The sequence below is a fragment of the Macrobrachium rosenbergii genome, chromosome 13 (assembly GCF_040412425.1).
Source record: "Macrobrachium rosenbergii isolate ZJJX-2024 chromosome 13, ASM4041242v1, whole genome shotgun sequence".
Lineage (NCBI taxonomy): Eukaryota > Metazoa > Arthropoda > Malacostraca > Decapoda > Palaemonidae > Macrobrachium > Macrobrachium rosenbergii.
Window position 1 is genome coordinate 34,163,913 of NC_089753.1, and position 20,000 is coordinate 34,183,912.

General features: G+C 35.5%; 2 protein-coding genes across 9 annotated transcripts in view; one reads left to right on the forward strand and one right to left on the reverse strand.

Moving 5' to 3' along the window:
• Nucleotides 1–20,000, forward strand: part of LOC136845144 (monocarboxylate transporter 3-like) — a 140,544-nt gene that overhangs the window by 73,408 nt on the left and 47,136 nt on the right. The gene's annotated exons all lie outside the window — the stretch shown is intronic.
• The window catches only part of LOC136845138 (uncharacterized), a 50,332-nt gene that overhangs the window by 20,442 nt on the left and 9,890 nt on the right, over nt 1–20,000 (reverse strand). Inside the window, exon 1 of one of the 7 annotated variants that reach the window (XM_067115066.1) lies at nt 15,471–15,699. The exons of 2 other annotated variants lie outside the window; for them this stretch is intronic. The gene's annotated coding sequence lies outside the window, so the exon portion shown is untranslated. Of the gene's footprint in view, nt 1–15,470; nt 15,700–20,000 lie in introns of those variants that run through there. 4 more of the 7 variants (XM_067115070.1, XM_067115068.1, XM_067115065.1 and 1 more) reach the window with 4 other exon arrangements.

Below are 20,000 nucleotides of genomic sequence, written 5' to 3' on the forward strand. Positions count from 1 at the left end.
AACAATATATAAGTATCCAGAATGAAAGTATACATAGATATTCAGAATGAAAGTATACATAAGTATTCAAAATGAAAGAATATATAAGTATCCAGAATGAAAGTGTACATAGATATTCAGAATGAAAGTATACATAAGTATTCAAAATGAAAGAATATATAAGTATCCAGAATGAAAGTATACATAAGTATTCAGAATGAAAGTATACATAGATATTCAGAATGAAAGTATACATAAGTATTCAGAATGAAATTATACGTAAGTATTCAGAATGAAAGCATACATAAAGTATTCAGAATGAGTGTATATTAAGTATTCAGAATGAAGGTACCGTGGTCTGGGATTCGGAACGGCAGGCAACGTGTTTACGGTCGATCCTTACCGTTTCAACCCACTGTTACATTATCGCTGTTTTTTGACGGCATAGTTACATTAGTAAACTAAACGACAGTTCAAACAATCAAAGGATTATGTTACAGGGGATATCATTCATTATCCTTATCCTTTGCCCATACAAGCACACATGTATGTGTGGGCATGTATATAAAACATGTATACAATTTATTCTTTATACAGAAAACAGATTTATAGCGGTAATCAATAAATATACTCTATATAAATCCTTTTAGCTAATTCCTACTAAAAATATCAAACCACACTTTCACGGAAACATCAGAAAATTCCCTCGACATAAAAAAATGTTTGTTTAGGCTAAACGTTTTCCGTTTCGATAATCAATAAATATACTCTATATAAATCCTTTTAGCTAATTCCTACTAAAAATATCAAACCACACTTTCACGTAAACATCAGAAATCTCCCTCGACATTAAAACATGTTTGTTTAGGCTAAACGTTTTCCGTTTGGATACAGTGTACCACTAAAGAACCGCTTAATTAGCAAATAAATAATGTCAGCTAAATTGCGTGTATTTTTTGCCGCTAAGTAAATGATGTAGAAAAATCTACAAGCCTCTACAGCGAGAGTTCCCGCTCGACATTTGATCTCGGCGCATTCCTTAGTACCGTCTTCTTAGAACAGGTGGGAATTGGCTCTCGAGTCTTTGAGGGGGGGAAGAAGAAGATGAAGTAGCGTTTACTACACAACAAGGTGCTAAAGAAAGCGAGAGAGAGAGAGAGAGAGAGAGAGAGAGAGAGAGAGAGGTGGGTTTATTGCTGCCGTATTAGGCTAGACGAGGTTCTCAAGGCACAATTCCTACACCGCCTCAATTACTAAAAATACTTTCTTCGCGGCGAAGTGTCTCTCTCTCTCTCTCTCTCTCTCTCTCTCTCTCTCTCTCTCTCTCTCTCTCTCTCTCTCTGTGTGACTACCTAATGGGTATAATAAGGCCCAACAAAAACATAACCACTTTAGCAGGAAAAAAATATGATGATCCGCCTTGCATGTTAGTGTCAGAGACTTGATGGAAAGGAACTTTGTATTTTCGTGTTGTAATCTATATTCGGGATGTAATGAATGGTGCGTATTTATTATTGTTAGCACATGCGTTAATGCGGTCGTACTTAATAATAATAATAATAATAATAATAATAATAATAATAATAATAATAATAATAATAATAATAATAATAATAATACCTTATATTGTTAATATTACAATTTTGATCTCCTATGATTTTTATGTTATTATTTTTCAAGTTAAATTCGCTTCACGCTCCACTTAGGCTTTCCATGCATGATTGACGTTTGTATCGATATAACCCCCGAAAAAACTACAAGAAAAACACAAACAAAAACTGACTCACTCACGCCGCGTGTGAGTCATTCAGTGCCCCAGCTGGGAACTGGCCGTTATTTTTATACCCCTTGGGGAGACAGGGGCATCCCTTTAATTGGCCCAGGGCAGCCGCAGCGTTTTAGCGTTCGGGGCACGGGATTCCTCTTACACGCGCGCTTTCGCGCGCGCACACACAAATGACCATGAATCACCCGTAAAAAAAAAATAAATAAAAAATAGCGATTCCGATACCTGTCGTGTTACTGATATAAAATGAAATTGTGCAAATAAAAGCAATACAAACAAATAAAATATCTACACAAATACACTCACACACCCATTCGCGTGCACGTACACAAAAGCACATACACATCCATGCGTGCCCACACAAATACCCAAAGTCATATTACGCATATTGACGAAGACCGTAAAATGTACTGTCATTAACTCCTGCGTATACATTCACAGTCAGTGCAAGTGTTAAATACCTGCGCATGCGCACAGATTTGTACACAAAATGCGCTGTGACACATATATGAAGATAAATGTGTAATGAGTACACCAAGCCGCCACGCAAGCAGGCACACGCACATGCAAGCTCTGTATAAACAGTAGCACAGTACAATTTCCAGCATGAGTCTCACGATTACTGTCAGTCACACGCAGGAATCCATTTTTTATATTTTCACCATTATTCCCAATAATATTATTGACATTACCATTATTGTGAATACTGTTGTGTTCTTCTGCAACTGTGTGGATACTGCCGAATATCATTTTTATCACGTTATCTCGTGTATCTAGATTTTGTATGTTAATGTCTCTACTTTGTATATGGCCCTGAGCTGAAGTAGAGAATATTATTATTATTATTATTATTATTATTATCATTATTATTATTATTATTATTATTATTATTATTATTATTATTATTATTTGAAGGGAGTAGACCCTCTTTTAAACAGGTCTTATTAAAAAGGATGGCTCTATTATGCGAATTTATCTTATACACTGTTTGAGATAAATTCGCATAATACAGTCATCCTCTTTTTATTATTATTATTATTATTATTATTATTATTATTATTATTATTATTATTATTATTATTATTCATAGTAGCATGAGTCTTGAAATGAAGAAACAAATCCACAGTTATTTATGGGTACGTATATTAAATATCGGTGGGTTTGTTTCTCCATTATTATTATTATTATTATTATTATTATTATTATTATTATTATTATTATTATTATTATTCAGAATGCAGCCATTTCATTCAACAAAACTTGCCTCAAGGAGGGTCTTCTTCCATCGTATTATTATTATTATTATTATTATTATTATTATTATTATTATTATTATTATTATTATTATTATTATCCAAAATATGGTTATAAATCCCATCCCTCCCACCTGCCCACGTAACCTGGCTTTCTCGAACACGCTCGATCGGACGCGGAATAATGACTCATCAGCGCTAAATACCAGCAAATCAGGAGCTTGTTTTAAGGTGTGTCTTAATTTCAGTGTGCTTTCTGGTCGTTGCATTCCCGAGGGTCGTTAAATCTGGTCGTTCTAGAAGGTTTTTCAGGCGGGTTTTTGTTTGTTTTTTTTTTTTTTGGCGCAATTTTCCTTCTTTTTCATCGCAGCGAATTTTCTACCGAGCTGAATTGCAAGCTTTTAGTTTTACGTCTTTGTCGCTGCATTTCTTATTTTTACAGAGTAGCTTTTTTTTTTATTTAACTAAGTCAGCCGTCTGTTATTATGTCTTTTCTCAATGTAAGTTTTAACTAGGTATTGTTTATTTTTAGAAGGCAGGTGACACTTGGTTACTTGAAAGATATGGAAAGCCTGACCTTGTCAATATAACGAATAATATTTATATCAGAATCATTCCTAATGTTTTTATGCTCTCTCTCTCTCTCTCTCTCTCTCTCTCTCTCTCTCTCTCTCTCTCTCTCTCTCTCTCTCTCTCTGGGTGGATACAATGTCAAACATGTCATTATTTTCGTAATAGTCACTGGGCATGTATAACAAGGGTATGTAATTAATCCCAGTGTAATTTTGTTTACATTAAAATAATTCTATTATAATGAGACGTTTTACAGACCTGAAGTTAACCCTGAAGTTAATCTAATTAATTACGTGTTTGCTAATATTTTAATTACTGTTTTATATCTATATACATATGATACTCAGTTTTCCAGGCAAAAACGTAAATTCTTGAACTTCTATTAATATTTATATTACAACGAAAAATTGCATTATTATAGTGAAAGCATCGCTTCTCTAAAAGCTTCTCGTTAAATGAAAGGCAATTATGCAATTAACTAAAAAGGTTAATTTACCGTGATTTTCTCTCATAAACCCGTTATGATCCATTACGAAAATAACGCGTTAGAAAGGCCCCCCCAAGTGCTAGGCGCCATTAATGTTTATTTTGATGAATGCTGAAAGGGTTGGTTGGGAAACTATTTTATTATGCTGCATGTCATTATTATTTTTCTTCTCTGGGAGCTTGCTACTCTTGCTAGTGGCAACGTTTTAGTTTTCTGTAAAAGAAAACTATTGTGCCGGCTTTGTGTCCGTCCGCACTTTATTCTGTCAGCACTTTTTTCTGTCCGCCCTCAGATCTTAGAAACTACTGAGGCTAGATGGCTACAAATTGGTATGTTGACCATCCACCCTCCACTCATCAAACATACCAAATTGCAGCCCTCTAGCCTCAGTAGTTTTGATTTTATCTAAGGTTAAAGTTAGCCATAATCGTGCTTCTGGCAACGATATAGGATAGGCCACCACCGAGCCGTGGTTAAAGTTTCATGGACCGCGGCTCATACAGCATTATACCGAACCACCGAAAGATAGATCTGTTTTCTGTACAGAAAACTCGATTGCGCAGAAGAAACAGGCGCATTTTTTACTTGTTTTCCTGTTCCTTTTGAATACGTGCTATTAAATAACAGAGGCCTGTTAATAAATATTGTAAAGTTATATAATCTAAAAAACATTTGTTGGAACATTCAGCTGTGATTGGACTCAGAAACAAGTAAAAAACGAGTCGAAGTTTCTTCGGAGCAATCGAGTTTTCTGTATAGCCGCTACAGCGTATAATCAAGGCCACCGGAAATAGATCTATCTTTCGGTGGTCTCGGTATAATGCTGTATGAGCCGCGGTCCATGAAACTTTAACCACGGCTCGGTGGTGGCCTAGCCTATATCGTTGCCAGAAGCACGATTATGGTTAGCTTTAGCCTGAAGTAAAATAAAAACTACTGAGGCTAGAGGGCTGCAATTTGGTATGTTTGATGATTGGAGGGTGGATGATCAAAATACCAATTTGCAGCCCTCTAGCCTCAGTAGTTTTTAAGATCTGAGGGCGGACAGAAAAAGTTTTGACGGACAGACAAAGCCGGCGCAATAGTTTTCTTTTACAGAAAACTTAAAACACTTGAAGACAAACTGAGCAGAAAGACAGCGAGAATTTGTAGTCTTGGCAAAGTATATTAGAAATTTATTTTTAAAATTTGTTTTTAAGTTGTAACTCTTGAAGATCATGGAAATTATGTTAGAAATAAAAAAAAAATGGAAAATTGTCAAGAGGATTTGTCATAATGAAGCATGTTAATTGAATCTTTGCAAAATTTAGATATTATATAATTTCAATATATTTTAACAATTATAATATAACTAAAAGGTTTAGACGTGTTTTAGCTAACTGAAAAATACGCAAAACAAAATTCGCTTTAAAATTCGAATAAACGTACGTACACTGAGAAATAGTACTTAAGCAGTTCATTTCAGTTAAGTACAAGAATAAACGTTTTAAAAACACATCAAAACAACGAAAATACCTATCAGAATATAATGAAATTCGACCCAAATCTCGCCGAGCTGTTGAGACAGCGCATAAAACCCCGGGTGACTTTGGCTAAAGATCTCTTCCTTTGATTTCGTCCACCGCGCTATGCATTTTTGCCTGGGCATCATGCCCCGCTGAGCCCCACCGGGCCATTGTGGCCATTTAACAGAAACAAACCGAGGGCTATGAAAACTCTCGATTAAATGGCTCCTGAAGGTGATTTATTTTGTATAAAAGGCTATTTTTACTGTGATGGAACACTGAGATAGGCTTTTAACTTGGACTGTTAAAAGGTAAATTTGTTTTATTACGCAGTAATTCGTTCGTAGGAAATTTTAGGTCGTTAAGATGTCTTGAAATTGGAGAAACAATGTGTGCTTACTCTGCAGAAAAGGTGTTTCAGTTGATATGTAAAAGGGACAAGAAAGTGTAAACAAATAACTATCACCCAGAACTGAGATAGTTTTGATACGCACGCACACACACATACACCAGAGAGAGAGAGAGAGAGAGAGAGAGAGAGAGAGAGAGAGAGAGAGAGAGAGAGAACAGAAATGGTTTAGGATTCTCTACAGTAATATATACTGTATATATAGATATATATTATATGATTCTGTATATTATTGTAGAGAAACCTAAACCATTTCTGTTAATGCTCTCTCTCTCTCTCTCTCTCTCTCTCTCTCTCTCTCTCTCTCTCTCTCTCTCTCTCTCTCTCTCTCTCTCCCCGGCGTGTGCGTGTGCATCAAAACTATATTAGATTCTAGGTTGTAGGTTTTTCCTACATTCATTGTTTATATATATATATATATATATATATATATATATATATATATATATATATATATATATATATATATATATATATATATATATATATACACACACACACACACACACACACACACACACACACACACACACACACACACACACGTGTACACTATCACAAACCCTAAGCGGATAGTATTAAACAACAAGACGATGCGTCCTTAGGGAAAAGTTAGTCCGCCGTGGACCCCCAAACAAAAGAATGAAAATCATCTGATGATTATCCCAATTTAAACCTATAATTATATCCGGCTGTCCCCAGGGGGGGGGGGTTGCGGGAAGGGAGGTTATGCCCCCTTCGGTAGAGCAGTAATTATCCCACGGCTTGGTTGTAGAACAAAGCATTCAGGGATATAAAGACTCATTATTACTTTTATCCTCCAAGTCTCCTTTTCTTTTATATATATATTTATGTCTTCTCGTTCGTGTTCTTTTCGCCTAATCGTTTGTGTGTGTATCTTTGTCTTTCTTTATTCCTAAAGATTGTTTTATTATTACTTATGTCTCCCAATTTGAGTTAACCTATCATATCTTTCCCCCCCACGGGTTAGTGCCGTCAGTGCACCTCACGTGGTACACTGTAGGCATTACTTAAGGGTCTTTGCAGCGTCCCTTCGGCCCGTAGCTGCAACCTGTTTCGCTTCTTTTACTGTACCTCCGTTTTATTCTCTTTTTTCCATCTGACTTTCCACCCTCTCTAACAGTTGTTTCATAGTGCAGCTGCGAGGTTTCCTTCCTGTCACACCTTTCAAACCTCCTTACTGCCAATTTCCCTTTCAAAGATGAATGACCTCATAGGTCCCAGCGCTTTGCCCTCGGCCTAAATTTTACATTCTAATGTATTCGATATCTTTGCATTCGAATGTCTTTTTATTAGGATGATTTTCAGTCCCTTTATATTTTGTTAGAAATGTTATATCTTCAGAAATATCTTCTATAAGAGAATCTTCAACCAGTTTTATTTTCTATCGTCTCATATTCTCTGTGTTTTGCCTAATTGCCATCCTATACATTTTATCGTCCATTCCCCTTTCCTTGAAATTGTCATCCCATCAATTCATCTTTACTACGGATGAATTTTTATTGTTGTTATTCCCCGGTTTGAGTGTCCATTGTTTAATCTTCCCATCATTCTACCTCCTATTCATTTTACTTTTGCATCACGTACGTTCATACTGCTAATCTTCCCATCACTATCTTCCCGTCTTTTATGAACCAGCAAGATCAGTTTTCACAAAATCTACAAACGAGGCAAAATAATGAGATTTTCTTTGAGATGAAATAATAATGAGTGCATGAGTGATGATGTCTTCGGTAAGCTGGATTAGAAAATTCACCCAATTCTCCTGACATCATGACATCAGGGAGAGAGAGAGAGAGAGAGAGAGAGAGAGAGAGAGAGAGAGAGAGAGAGAGAGAGAGAGAGAGATTCCTTTAAAATATCCCTGGCAATAAACAGATTAGAATTGAATTATGAAGGGAGAACATAGGTAGACGACGTCAGCCACTGCTTTAATCCCTAAACTAAAGTATTTCGTCATTTGCTTTAATCCCTAAACTAAAGTATTTCGTCATTTGCTTTAATCCCTATGCTAAAGTATTTCGTCATTTGCTTTAACCCATATACTAAAGTATTTCGCCATTTGCTTTAGTCCCTACACCAGAGTATTTCGTCATTTGCTTTAATCCCTATACTAAAGTATTTCGTCATTTGCATTAATCGCTATACTAAAGTATTTCGTCATTTGCTTTAATCCCTGTACTAAGGTATTTCGTCATTTGCTTTAATCCCTCAACTAAAGTATTTTGTCATTTGCTTTAATCCCTATACTAAAGTATTTCGTCCTCCATACTTCTTACTGTCACTGGAATATTTCGCATAACTGCCGTGAATGAACATGACATCAACCCTGGCATAATCAGCTTTCGAAAAAAAACGGGTCACGAGAATCTGACGTTGATGGCATTTGGGTGAGAGTGACCAGGGTACAACCTGTTCTCGTGACCATCTGTCAGAGGTCTCTTGACAAACACTGACAAGGTCGTTCTCTCAGAGGGAGTCCCCTTTGGTTGCGGGGGGGGGGGAGGGGAGGTTAGTGCCATCAGTGCACCTCATGTGGTGCACTGTAGGCATTGCTAAAGGTTCTTTGTAGCGTCCCTTCGCCTGTTACTCCTTTCAAACCTACCTACTCTCAATTTCCCCTCCAGCTCTGAATGACCTCGTAGGTCCCAGCGCTTGGCCTTTGGCCTAAACTCTATTTTCCATTCCATTCTCAGAGGGAGTCAAAGATATCGTGCGTAGCATTGTGATTGCCAGGTGGTATGTGTCTGCGTTTGTGTGTTGTAGGAATTTGGAGAAATGTAATTGTTTAAACAGTCTAAATGGAAATTTAATATCGGTATATTTTTTGCGAAGTGCAGCCTTTCCATAGTCAGAGTAATCAAATGAATAAATCATAAACAATGAAATTTAGCGTAAAATTAATGCTGTATTTTATGGCGTTGTATCCTACAAATATTAATTTCCGCAATTGCTTAATTTCGGAAAACGACATCCCCTGCAGTTAAATTACTTTAATTTTTTAGGTGAATTGTAATTCATATGATGCTTACCCAGATATAATTACGTTAATCAAGATTGCTCTCTCTCTCTCTCTCTCTCTCTCTCTCTCTCTCTCTCTCTCTCTCTCTCTCTCTCTCTCTCTCTCGTTTCCTTCCTGCACCTCCGTTTTTCTAAGTAATTAATTTTGCATTCCTAAACTCCCCTTATCTCTTTCCCCTCTGCTTCCTTGTGTTCTTTTTTTTTTTCCTCTTCTGCTTCCTCCTGCTCTTTTTTTCCTGTGTAATTTCACGAATTCCTCGTTCCCTTAATATTTCCTTCTGTTACATTCTCCCATCTCCTTCGTTCTTTTCCTCTTCCCCGTCTTCCTACCTTTACCTAATCGGACTCCTCTCCTTCTCCATTTCATCCTTCTCCCTTTTGTTTTACCCTGGTTCAACTTTAATCCTATCTTCCTCTATTCTTACTTCCCAACTCGGGGCAATCCTCCCTATTCTGACTCATTTCCTCATCCTTTTATTATTATTATTATTATTATTATTATTATTATTATTATTATTACTACTACTACTACTACTACTACTACTACTACTACTACTACTACTACTATTATTTTATTATTAGTATTATTATTATAAACTTAAACCAAAGTAAAAATCCACCGCCGTGAGAATTTTAACTGATATCTTGCCCAGAAAAAGGAGCGTATTATTCAGGCGATTTCTCCTCATGCCAACACGGCTGTCAGTGAATTTGTAAACAAACGCGACGATCTGAATGCATTTGCTTTTTTTTTTGTTTTCGCTCTGACAGGTGGTGGTGACATCAGGCATCAACATTTGAATCATAAGAGCTGTCATTTTCCGACGAGTACAAAGGAATATTAATGAATTGGGCCTTTGAAGCTGAAGGCACTGTAGTTTTTTTAAAATAAAATTTCACCGTGGAGTCGATTGCAGCACAGTGGCGTACTTCATGAAAATTAATTTGTTTTGTGGTTTTGTTTTAGTTTTGTGAAAGTAACGTACCCACGTTGGTTTAGGGAGTTTTTAATCCAGGGACTTATTTAGATTAATCAAAAAGAAAACTTTTTTTTAATGGCTTCATTTTGGCCCTTCGTCGCTTGTTGTAGACCGGTAAAGTTTTTCGCAGTTTTATCAATGCTTGTTTTTCTTCATCCTACCTTTTTTTCGGGCTTTCTAGGGCATGAGAAATTATACACTTCTTAAATGGTCTTTTCATCAAGTTCAGCACAAATTTGATCTTTTATTAAATATGGCGTTTTGTTCGAAATGCCAAGCAAATTAGTTTACAAATTAAAAGACCAACACATGAAAATTAACAAAAGTAAATCAGTCCCATCTACGTTTGGAATCCTTATCAAAATTAGCTCCTCTTTCATTCGTGTATATAACCCGCCCAAAAATGTATATGAAATCCATCAGCGACTTTTTGAGATTACTTGTGGACAGACTGACTTGCAGAGACGTAAATCAGACTGACTTACGGAGATGTAAATGAAAGAACATTATTTATTGAAAGTCACAGCGATCAGAGAGAGAGAAATATACATATATGTAAATATATATACTTAACATAATATATATACATATATATATATATATATATATACATATAAAATACATTTATAAATATACATATACATATATGTAAATTATATATATATATATATATATATATATATATATATATATATATATATATATATATATATATATATATATATATATATATATATATATATATATATATATATATATATATATATATATATATATATATATATATATATGACGCTTGAACCATTCGTAAACCATACCTTTCATAACTCGAGATGAAAAAAAACGTGAACGGGACGCAAGGGCACAATAAGAAGAGAGGCTACATAACCGAGTCTTTCCAATAATCCACGTGAGGTGTCCTCAACCTTTTCTCCAAGAAGAAGCACCCCTGACTTATCAGACAATCGACCCGCGCGTCTATTGTCCGGCAGCATCTGAATTTAAAAGGGTTATAGATTTTGAGACGGATTCTTTATAAAAAAAATCGCTCTACAGTAGATGTAGTCGATGAATTGAAATCGTAACTGTTTTGTATGTGAATAGAACAAGCACCAGAATTTCTCTCTCTCTCTCTCTCTCTCTCTCTCTCTCTCTCTCTCTCTCTCTCTCTCTCTCTCTCTCTCTCTCTCTCTCTCTAGCCACTTGAATGCTCATTGGAAATCTGTTGCGAAACTTTGAGGATTGGCGAACGACACTTTGATGGGCCCTGATCTAAACTTTATAATGTTTGTCTCTTCCTGACTGGATGGAGGAAATGTCTAGGAACCATTCGAGCAAGAAAATAATGACACAAATCTTTCGTTTCTACCACAAGCCATCGAGCAGTAAGCTTCTTTTCCTTATTTTCGAGTTATTCTTCGTGATAGATGTATATCAACATCTCCCAGTCAGTTATCATTATCCCAATGAAGAATTGAATTTTTTTGTATTCAGGGTGCTCTTAGTGTTTAGATTTGCACAAGAAAATATGAGTAGGAATGTGGCTACGATAGTCATTTCTGACGAGAGAAGCAATCTTCTGATTGCAAAAGATATTGAAATGCTGCGAGAATTATCAGTTTTAACTCTTAAGATGGTCCCAAGCTCGGATAAAAGCGGAGGGTTTAACTAGAATTCCAGGTGTTGCTGAAGCTTGCAGCGAAATTTAGTATTCTGACGTAACTGGTGATGGGTCATAATGAGAACAATATCTGTCTGCGGCAAACAGACGGAGAGTCATTGCAATTTCAGCATCTCTGATTAAATCCCTTGAATTTTACCATGCCATGATACTAGCCTACCATGACTAGATTCTACTAGGTTCCATATCACTCAGAGGTCACGTGTAAAAGGGGTAAAACATCTAATTAATCTGTTTTGTAAGTTTCAAATAACAGATTTTTGTAAGGGATTAACTAGCCCCGTGTCCTTGCAGCCAGTTGTTATAGGTGGTCACCTACACAAGTACATGCCAAGCCTTTACGCTCTGACTTCACTGATCGGCAGCGCAGCTGTGTAGTAAACACGCTACTTCCGTGTAGCGGGTTCTGAGTGCTGTACTTGTATAATCTAAGATGTTTACACGTACACTGGGGCAAGTCTGCCTAGTGTGTGAGAATAGAACAGGGTCTAAGCAATGTTTAACGTAGTGTGTATGGCTGAGTGACTAGCATTGCACCCATACAAGTAAAATAAGGCTGACAGAACGTAGGGGAAGAACTTGTAGCAACCATAACACTGCCTCACAACAACAAAGAAGGTTAGCAATTTGAAACAGGAATCATTAGAGGAAATCATTGCCACATTCCTTGCATTACTTGCTCATAGTACCCTTGTTTAATCAGTGAAAGCAATTCTTTATCTGGAGAATAATATAACGGCATGCAAACTCATAAACAAGAGGTCACCAGGAGCAATAAACATCGAGATGAAGTCTTGCCAGCACTCGTAAAGCAAAGATTTCACTAAAGGGGGAGCTGAGCAGAGAAGGCTAAACCTCCGGCAGCGCTAGATAAATTCTAAATCAAAATCTAATCGATTTCTCCTTGGCTCATAGCCCACGTCACCTTATGACTGCGTTCATCGATGGCTATTCCAGATACGTCACTTGCGGAGAAAAAGTTTGGAATTTGGATCCGCAGCAAAATCTAATCAGTTCTTCCTCCACAAAATTTCGGAGATGTTTTATGAACAGACGGACGGAATACACAGACGGACAGACAAACACGGGAAGAATTTAACTTCCCTTTTAACTTCGTTAGCTAAGGTTATTTTTCGAAGCAAGTCTCCCGAACAAGCATAAAAGTACCTATGTGAAACGGATTATTTTATTTTTTACAGAACTACATAAACCAATGTTGGTAAAAATCAAAACAAACTTTGCAACAAATGTAACTAATAAACATTAAAATCACAGTTGTTTAGCACCAATTTTATATCGAATGACAGTCTTATAGACTTAATAGCTTGACTGGAATCAGCTGCTGGAAAGTAATTCCGCCGAATTCCCATAATGCTTCCAGACCTTGTATTATACTAGAAACTTATATCACTGATCAAAATGCCCAGCTACATCGATTTGGAACTCTCCTTCTGTGTTCCTTTGGCCTGGGCTACTTATGAGCAATTGGTTCCTTATTCCATTAACCTCCGCAATAGAAACTGTTCCCCCTTAGGGGAATAGTGCCGTCAGTGCACCTCACGCATTGCACTGTAGGCATTACTTAAGGTTCTATGCAGCGTCCCTTCGGCCCCTGGCTGCAACCCCTTTCGTTCCTTTTACTGTACTTTCTTTCATATTCCCTTTCTTCATCTTACTTTCCACCCTCTCCTAACAGTTCATAGTGCAACTGCTTTGAGGTTTTCCTCCTGTTACACCTTTCAGACTTTTACTGTCAACTTCCATCTCAGCACTGAATGACCTCATAGGTCCCTGTGCTTGGCCTTTGGCCTAAATTTTATATTCAACTCAACCCAGAAACTTTTCGCCAGCACCTCATTTGCATAATGACCAACTACTCGCGGAGAGTTCAATTTTACACGAACACTCCACTGATTGTCTTCGGGGGGGAGGTAGAAAGTGATAAAATTCAGAAATATCAAAGATAACGTTACGCTTCCTCGGTCGTTAATTATATAACGACGCAGAAAAACGTTATCACGCACAGTTGTGAGGCAAGGCGCTCTGCCGCCTGAACGTGACTTCCAGTCTCTTTTAACTGTCTCCTTTTCAATTTGTTTAAACACGTTTTATATATACAAACACGTATATGTGTATGTATGAGCTGCATGGGTATATATGTATATTATATATATATATATATATATATATATATATATATATATATATATATATATATATATATATATATATATATATAACGTTTTCTTTCACGCTTTAGACAATCACCAAATGATTTTAACGCCCCCTCCTCTCTCTCTCTCTCTCTCTCTCTCTCTCTCTCTCTCTCTCTCTCTCTCTCTCTCTCTCTCTCTCTCTTTTCATGCTAGACAAAGTCGAATATATTCCTGGTATGACCATATGCAATAAAAAAATAAATAAACGAATAAATAAATCCGTAAACAAAAATAATATTTGATATTTGTCACTTCACGTTCGAGCTCATAACTCAATGTTGAAAACTTCCTGCTTCTGAAAAATTAGTCTACGGGTTCATTCATAAGATTTCACTTACCCCAAGTAAATATTTGTTTTCGTTCTGGACAAAAACTACAGATTTAATACCCGAGTTATTATTATTAATCATGAGCACGTATGTACAGGGAGTAAGCCAAAAGGTGTGAGAATCTGTATGTGTAAAAAAAATAGAAGTATGTTAAAACAAATGCAACTGGTATTAATCGGGGCGAACAACGTACATATACGCACACATACACAAATATATAAATAATATATATATAATATATTGTATTTATGTATATATATATATATATATATATATATATATATATATATATATATATATTTTATATATATATATAATATATATACGTATATACGTGTGTGTTATTGTTTGCATATATTTGGGATAAACCATTTTATCAACAGATACCTTTTTTCAAGGCGTCAAGTGACATTTGACAAACGTCACCAAACGTCAATTGATAAAAAGGCTTATTTAGGACGAGATTCAATGGATATGTGATGTTAACAGTTGAAAAAACAGTACGGTTTTGCGTAGTTTGAAAAGAAGACACCAGTATATAGCCTACTGACTGTGAAACGGGACTTAGGGAAGAGGGTTGATAATAACTACGTGTGCATGATAATCATTAATGTAACAATTCTTATATATATATATATATATATATATATATATATATATATATATATATATATATATATATATATATATATATATATATATATATATATATGAACACAAGTGAACCTGTTTGCGTGCAGTTATATACGACTGTTAAGTGTATTTTTAATAAACACTGTTATATATACATATATATCATATATATACATACATATATATATATGCAGTATATATATATATATATATATATATATATATATATATATATATATACATATATATATGTATATATATATATATACTGTATATATATATATATATATATATATATATATATATATATATATATATATATATATATAAAACAGCACTTAAATTTGTCCTGCGACCTACACGACAACAAGAAGATTATTTAAGTCGTCATTAATACATTAGTAACAAAAATCACCGAGGAACCAAAAAAATAAAAAATAAAAAAAAAAAACAGAAAAAAAGAATTAATCGCAATTAAAGTCTTAATCTTCACAAGAGACATCCCTCCCTTCATCTCCTCCCCTTCCGTTCCCCCCTCTTCTAGAAAACCCGCCTCCCCTCGGGGAGGAGAAGGAGGAGGAGGAGGGGGCGTCGCACCTGCACGGGTCAGCAGCACTCCTGGAGCTCGCTAGTCACACACCGCCCTGTCGGCACACCACCTCACCTCTGACTGCTCGTAGGCGCCCTTTCCCGGGTCCCTGCTGCTGTTGTTGCTGCTGCTGCTGCTGCTGCTGCTACCTACGGCTGTTCAGGCCCCCGGCTCCTCCCCCAGTGCTCTCTCTCTCTCTCTCTCTCTCTCTCTCTCTCTCTCTCTCTCTCTCTCTCTGTCCTTTGATTTCTTTCCGTTCACTTAATTTGACACCCAAATGACCTTTCTTTGTGTCGTGGATGTCTTTAATGTTTTTTTTTTATATTTCTTTTTATTTTTGGCTGGCTTATTCTCTCTCTCTCTCTCTCTCTCTCTCTCTCTCTCTCTCTCTCTCTCTCTCTCTCTCTCTCTCTCTCTCTCTCTCTCTCCGTGACACACACACACACATACGTATATACATATATATAAAGTATATGCGCATATACATGTATATATATTTATCTATCTATCTCTCTCTCTCTGTATATATGTATGTATATATGTATAATATGTACATACACATATATATATATATATAGATATAGATATAGATACAGATATACGCACATTTGCGCACGTATGAGAAAAATGTATGTGCACGTATGCTTGGGTCTCGTGGCATGAAAGGTAGCATTTTCACCTACAGAGCGAAGAGTTCTCCGCGTTCGGACGGGCTCAAAAGGACTAGGAACGTCATTCCAAAACAATTTTGAGAGTAGAATGATAATCCCCTCTGCCGTGACCCCTCTAAGGGGGGAATGTCTGTGGTGACGATAAGATATATAGGCTATGTACACAAACGGGTCGATTCCTTTGACAGAGTGAGGTTTCAAAGAAAACCAAACCGGTAGTTAAAGTATTTAGTTACTGAATCATATATATATATATGTTTATATATGTATAGATATATATGTGTGTGTATATGTATATTTATATATATGTGTTTGTATATATGTATATGTATGTATATATGTATGGCATTCATAAGTATACATGTGCTAGTCGTCATTAAAAACCATATGCTCGTCATATTCGACATTTATATTTTCGCAGATATTGTGAATAATCATGTTCATATTTCTTTATTATTTATTAATTTAGGAAATATCGTACTCCTACCTGTCCAAGCATATTAATATCTTTGGTTATTATTATTATTATTATTATTATTATTATTATTATTATTATTATTATTATTATTGTTGTTGTTGTTGTTGTTGTTAATATTATTTTTGCATGTAAGCTAATATTTATATTTAACAAAACCAGTAGGTCATTACGTTGCAAAGCCAACTTAAGCAGACAGTACATTATGCTTACATGTATGAAATATATATATATATATATATATATATATATATATATATATATATATATATATATATATATATATATATATATATATATATATATATATATATATATATATATATACAGAGAGAGAGAGAGAGAGAGAGAGAGAGAGAGAGAGAGAGAGAGAGAGAGAGAGAGAGAGAGAGAGATACATACGTATATACTATATATGTATATATATGAAATATACATGCGTGTGAGGGGGTGTGTGTGTATATATATATATATATATGTGTGTATATATACACACACTAGTGATCTTAGGGTAGTCTTGCCACGTTCAGTTTCCGAGTGGGCAGGAATGCATTTGGCACGTCCCGTTAAGTTAAATCCCGCTGTGCCTCTGATGACCTAATCAGTAAATTAGGTACCTGGGTGCCGAATAGGGCTGGTCATGACTGTAACTTAGTCTAACCAGACGTATTTTTGGACCCTTCGCAAGATTGGACTGAAAGATTTGTTCTGGAATGGCCCTTCCATATTAAGAGAAAAATTTCTTAATATCATTCTTTGGTTGAAGTTTTGAAGCATAATGAATTCCTTGACTTGAACATTATTATTATTATTATTATTATTATTATTATTATTATTATTATTATTATTATTATTATTATTATTATTCAAAAGTTGATAATGTCATTTTTTGGTTGCAGTTGTGAAGCATAATGAATTTCTGGTTGAACATTGTTTTTTATTATTATTATTATTATTATTATTATTATTATTATTATTATTATTATTATTATTATTCAAAAGATGATAATGTCATTTTTGGGTTACAGTTTTGAAGCATAATGAATTTCTTGACTTGAATATTTATTATTATTATTATTATTATTATTATTATTATTATTATTATTATTATTAATATTATTATTATTATTCAAAAGATGAACCTTATTCCTATTGAACAAGCCCACCACGGGGGCCATTGACTTGAAATTCAAGCTTCCAAAGAATATTAAGGTGTTCATTCGAAAAAGGTAACAGAAGTTAATGGGAAATAGAGAAAGAAGAGATCAATCATTAGAAAAACAGATAAATTAATAAGTAAAAAATGTATGTAAAATATTAAAACACAAGTTGAATTGTATTAGGATAATAAATTAATGAAAACGAGGGCGAAGAAAATCGGTAATGTTATAAAGACAGTGAAAAAGGAGGAAATCGTCAGCGTTGAAATTTTTCAGACGAAAGAGAGAAGAAGGAGAATTAAGACATGCAAGGAATTCGGTTACGTTATAGTCCCTAACCTTCGGCGTTGTTCGAGACTCACTCCAAAGGAACTCGCGTCACCTGTCCCGAGATGGCCCGCGTGACGAATCTCTCTCTCTCTCTCTCTCTCTCTCTCTCTCTCTCTCTTTGTCCTTTTATTATTGTTACTTATTATCAGACTACTTTTATCATCTGATTCGTTTTAGAAACACTGAGAGTTTCTCTCTCTCTCTCTCTCTCTCTCTCTCTCTCTCTCTCTCTCTCTCTCTCTCTCTCTGTCCTTTTATCATTATTGCTCATTGTTATCAGACTACTTTTATCATCTGATTCATTTTAGAAACACTGAGAGTTTCTCTCTCTCTCTCTCTCTCTCTCTCTCTCTCTCTCTCTCTCTCTCTCTCTCTCTCTCTCTCTCTCTCTCTCTCTGTCCTTTTATTATTATTGCTTATTATCAGAATACTTTTATCATCTGATTCATTTTAGAAACACTGAGAGCTTCTCTCTCTCTCTCTCTCTCTCTCTCTCTCTCTCTCTCTCTCTCTCTCTCTCTGCCCTTTTACTATTATTGCTTATTATTATCAAACTACTTTCATCATCAGATCCATTTTAGAAACACTGAGAGTTTCTCTCTCTCTCTCTCTCTCTCTCTCTCTCTCTCTCTCTCTCTCTCTCTCTCTCTCTCTCTCTCTCTCTCTCCGTTCCTTTTTTTGCTGTTTCTATTTAGTGTTTAAATTTATTTATGTCTGTTTGCTACGTCTGTATGAAACTATTTAGAATTATTTGTTTACTTTGCCAACCGTATGTTTGTAAGTGTTCACGCGGTTCTGTGCCAGTTTATGTTTGTGAGTTTACGTCCGTGTACGTGGTTCTCCGTGTGTTCATGCTTATTTTGTGTTAGTGTACACTATTTTACCTTTACGTTTGTTTGTTTTTCGTATGGAGAATACTCTGCCATGACTGGATGTGTGTGCTTGTATCGAATATATATTTCCGTTCGTATTTTGTGTATTTTGGTGTATTTATCGAATCTTTCTTTCTCCGTGTTTTTATGCATATTTTGTGATTGTACAGCATTGTAGTTTTACATTTGTTTGTTTTTCAATATGGGGAATATTCTGCTATTATGTGTGTGCTTTTGCTGAATATATATTTCTGTGTGTATTTTGTGTACATATTGAATCTTTCTTTCCACTTGCGTCAGAAATTTTAGGTTTGAACGCCAGTGATTCCGACCACTTTTCGAGAGAATGAAATTCCACCCAAAAGCTCCCAGATCAGCTTAATCTGTTTTTATGACTTTTATTTGTTCGCTAGCTTTTTTTGTGTATGGTTATTGATTTGTTATTTCCTTGCGTTTATTGTGTATGGTTATTGATTTGTTATTTCCTTGCGTTTATCCTCTTCATCTCTCCTTATCCATGTTGATAACGTCGTTATTGAACCTCGAAATAAAAAAAAAAATAAGTAAAAAATGCGCCGAAGTTTCTTCGGCGCAATCGAGTTTTCTGTACAGCGTATAATCAAGGCCACCGAAAATAGATCTAGCTTTCGATGATCTCGGTATAATGCTGTATGAGTCGCGGTCATGAAATTTTAACCACGGCCTGGTAGTGGCCTGTCCTATATCTTTTCCAGGAGCACGATTATGGCTAACTTTAACCTTAAATAAAAGAAAAACCACTGAGGCTAGAGGGCTGCAATTCGGTATTTTTGATGATTGGAGGGTGGATGGTCAACATAGCAATTTGCAGCCCTCTAGCCTCAGTAGTTTGTAAGATCTGAGGGCGGACAGAAAAAGTGCTGACAGAATAAAGTGCGGACGAACAGACAAAAGCCGGCACAATAGTTTTCTTTTACAGAAAAGTAAAAATGGAGAACAAATTTAGTTAAGAAATCCACGTACAGTCCCAGAGCTTCAACTGAAGAGGGAA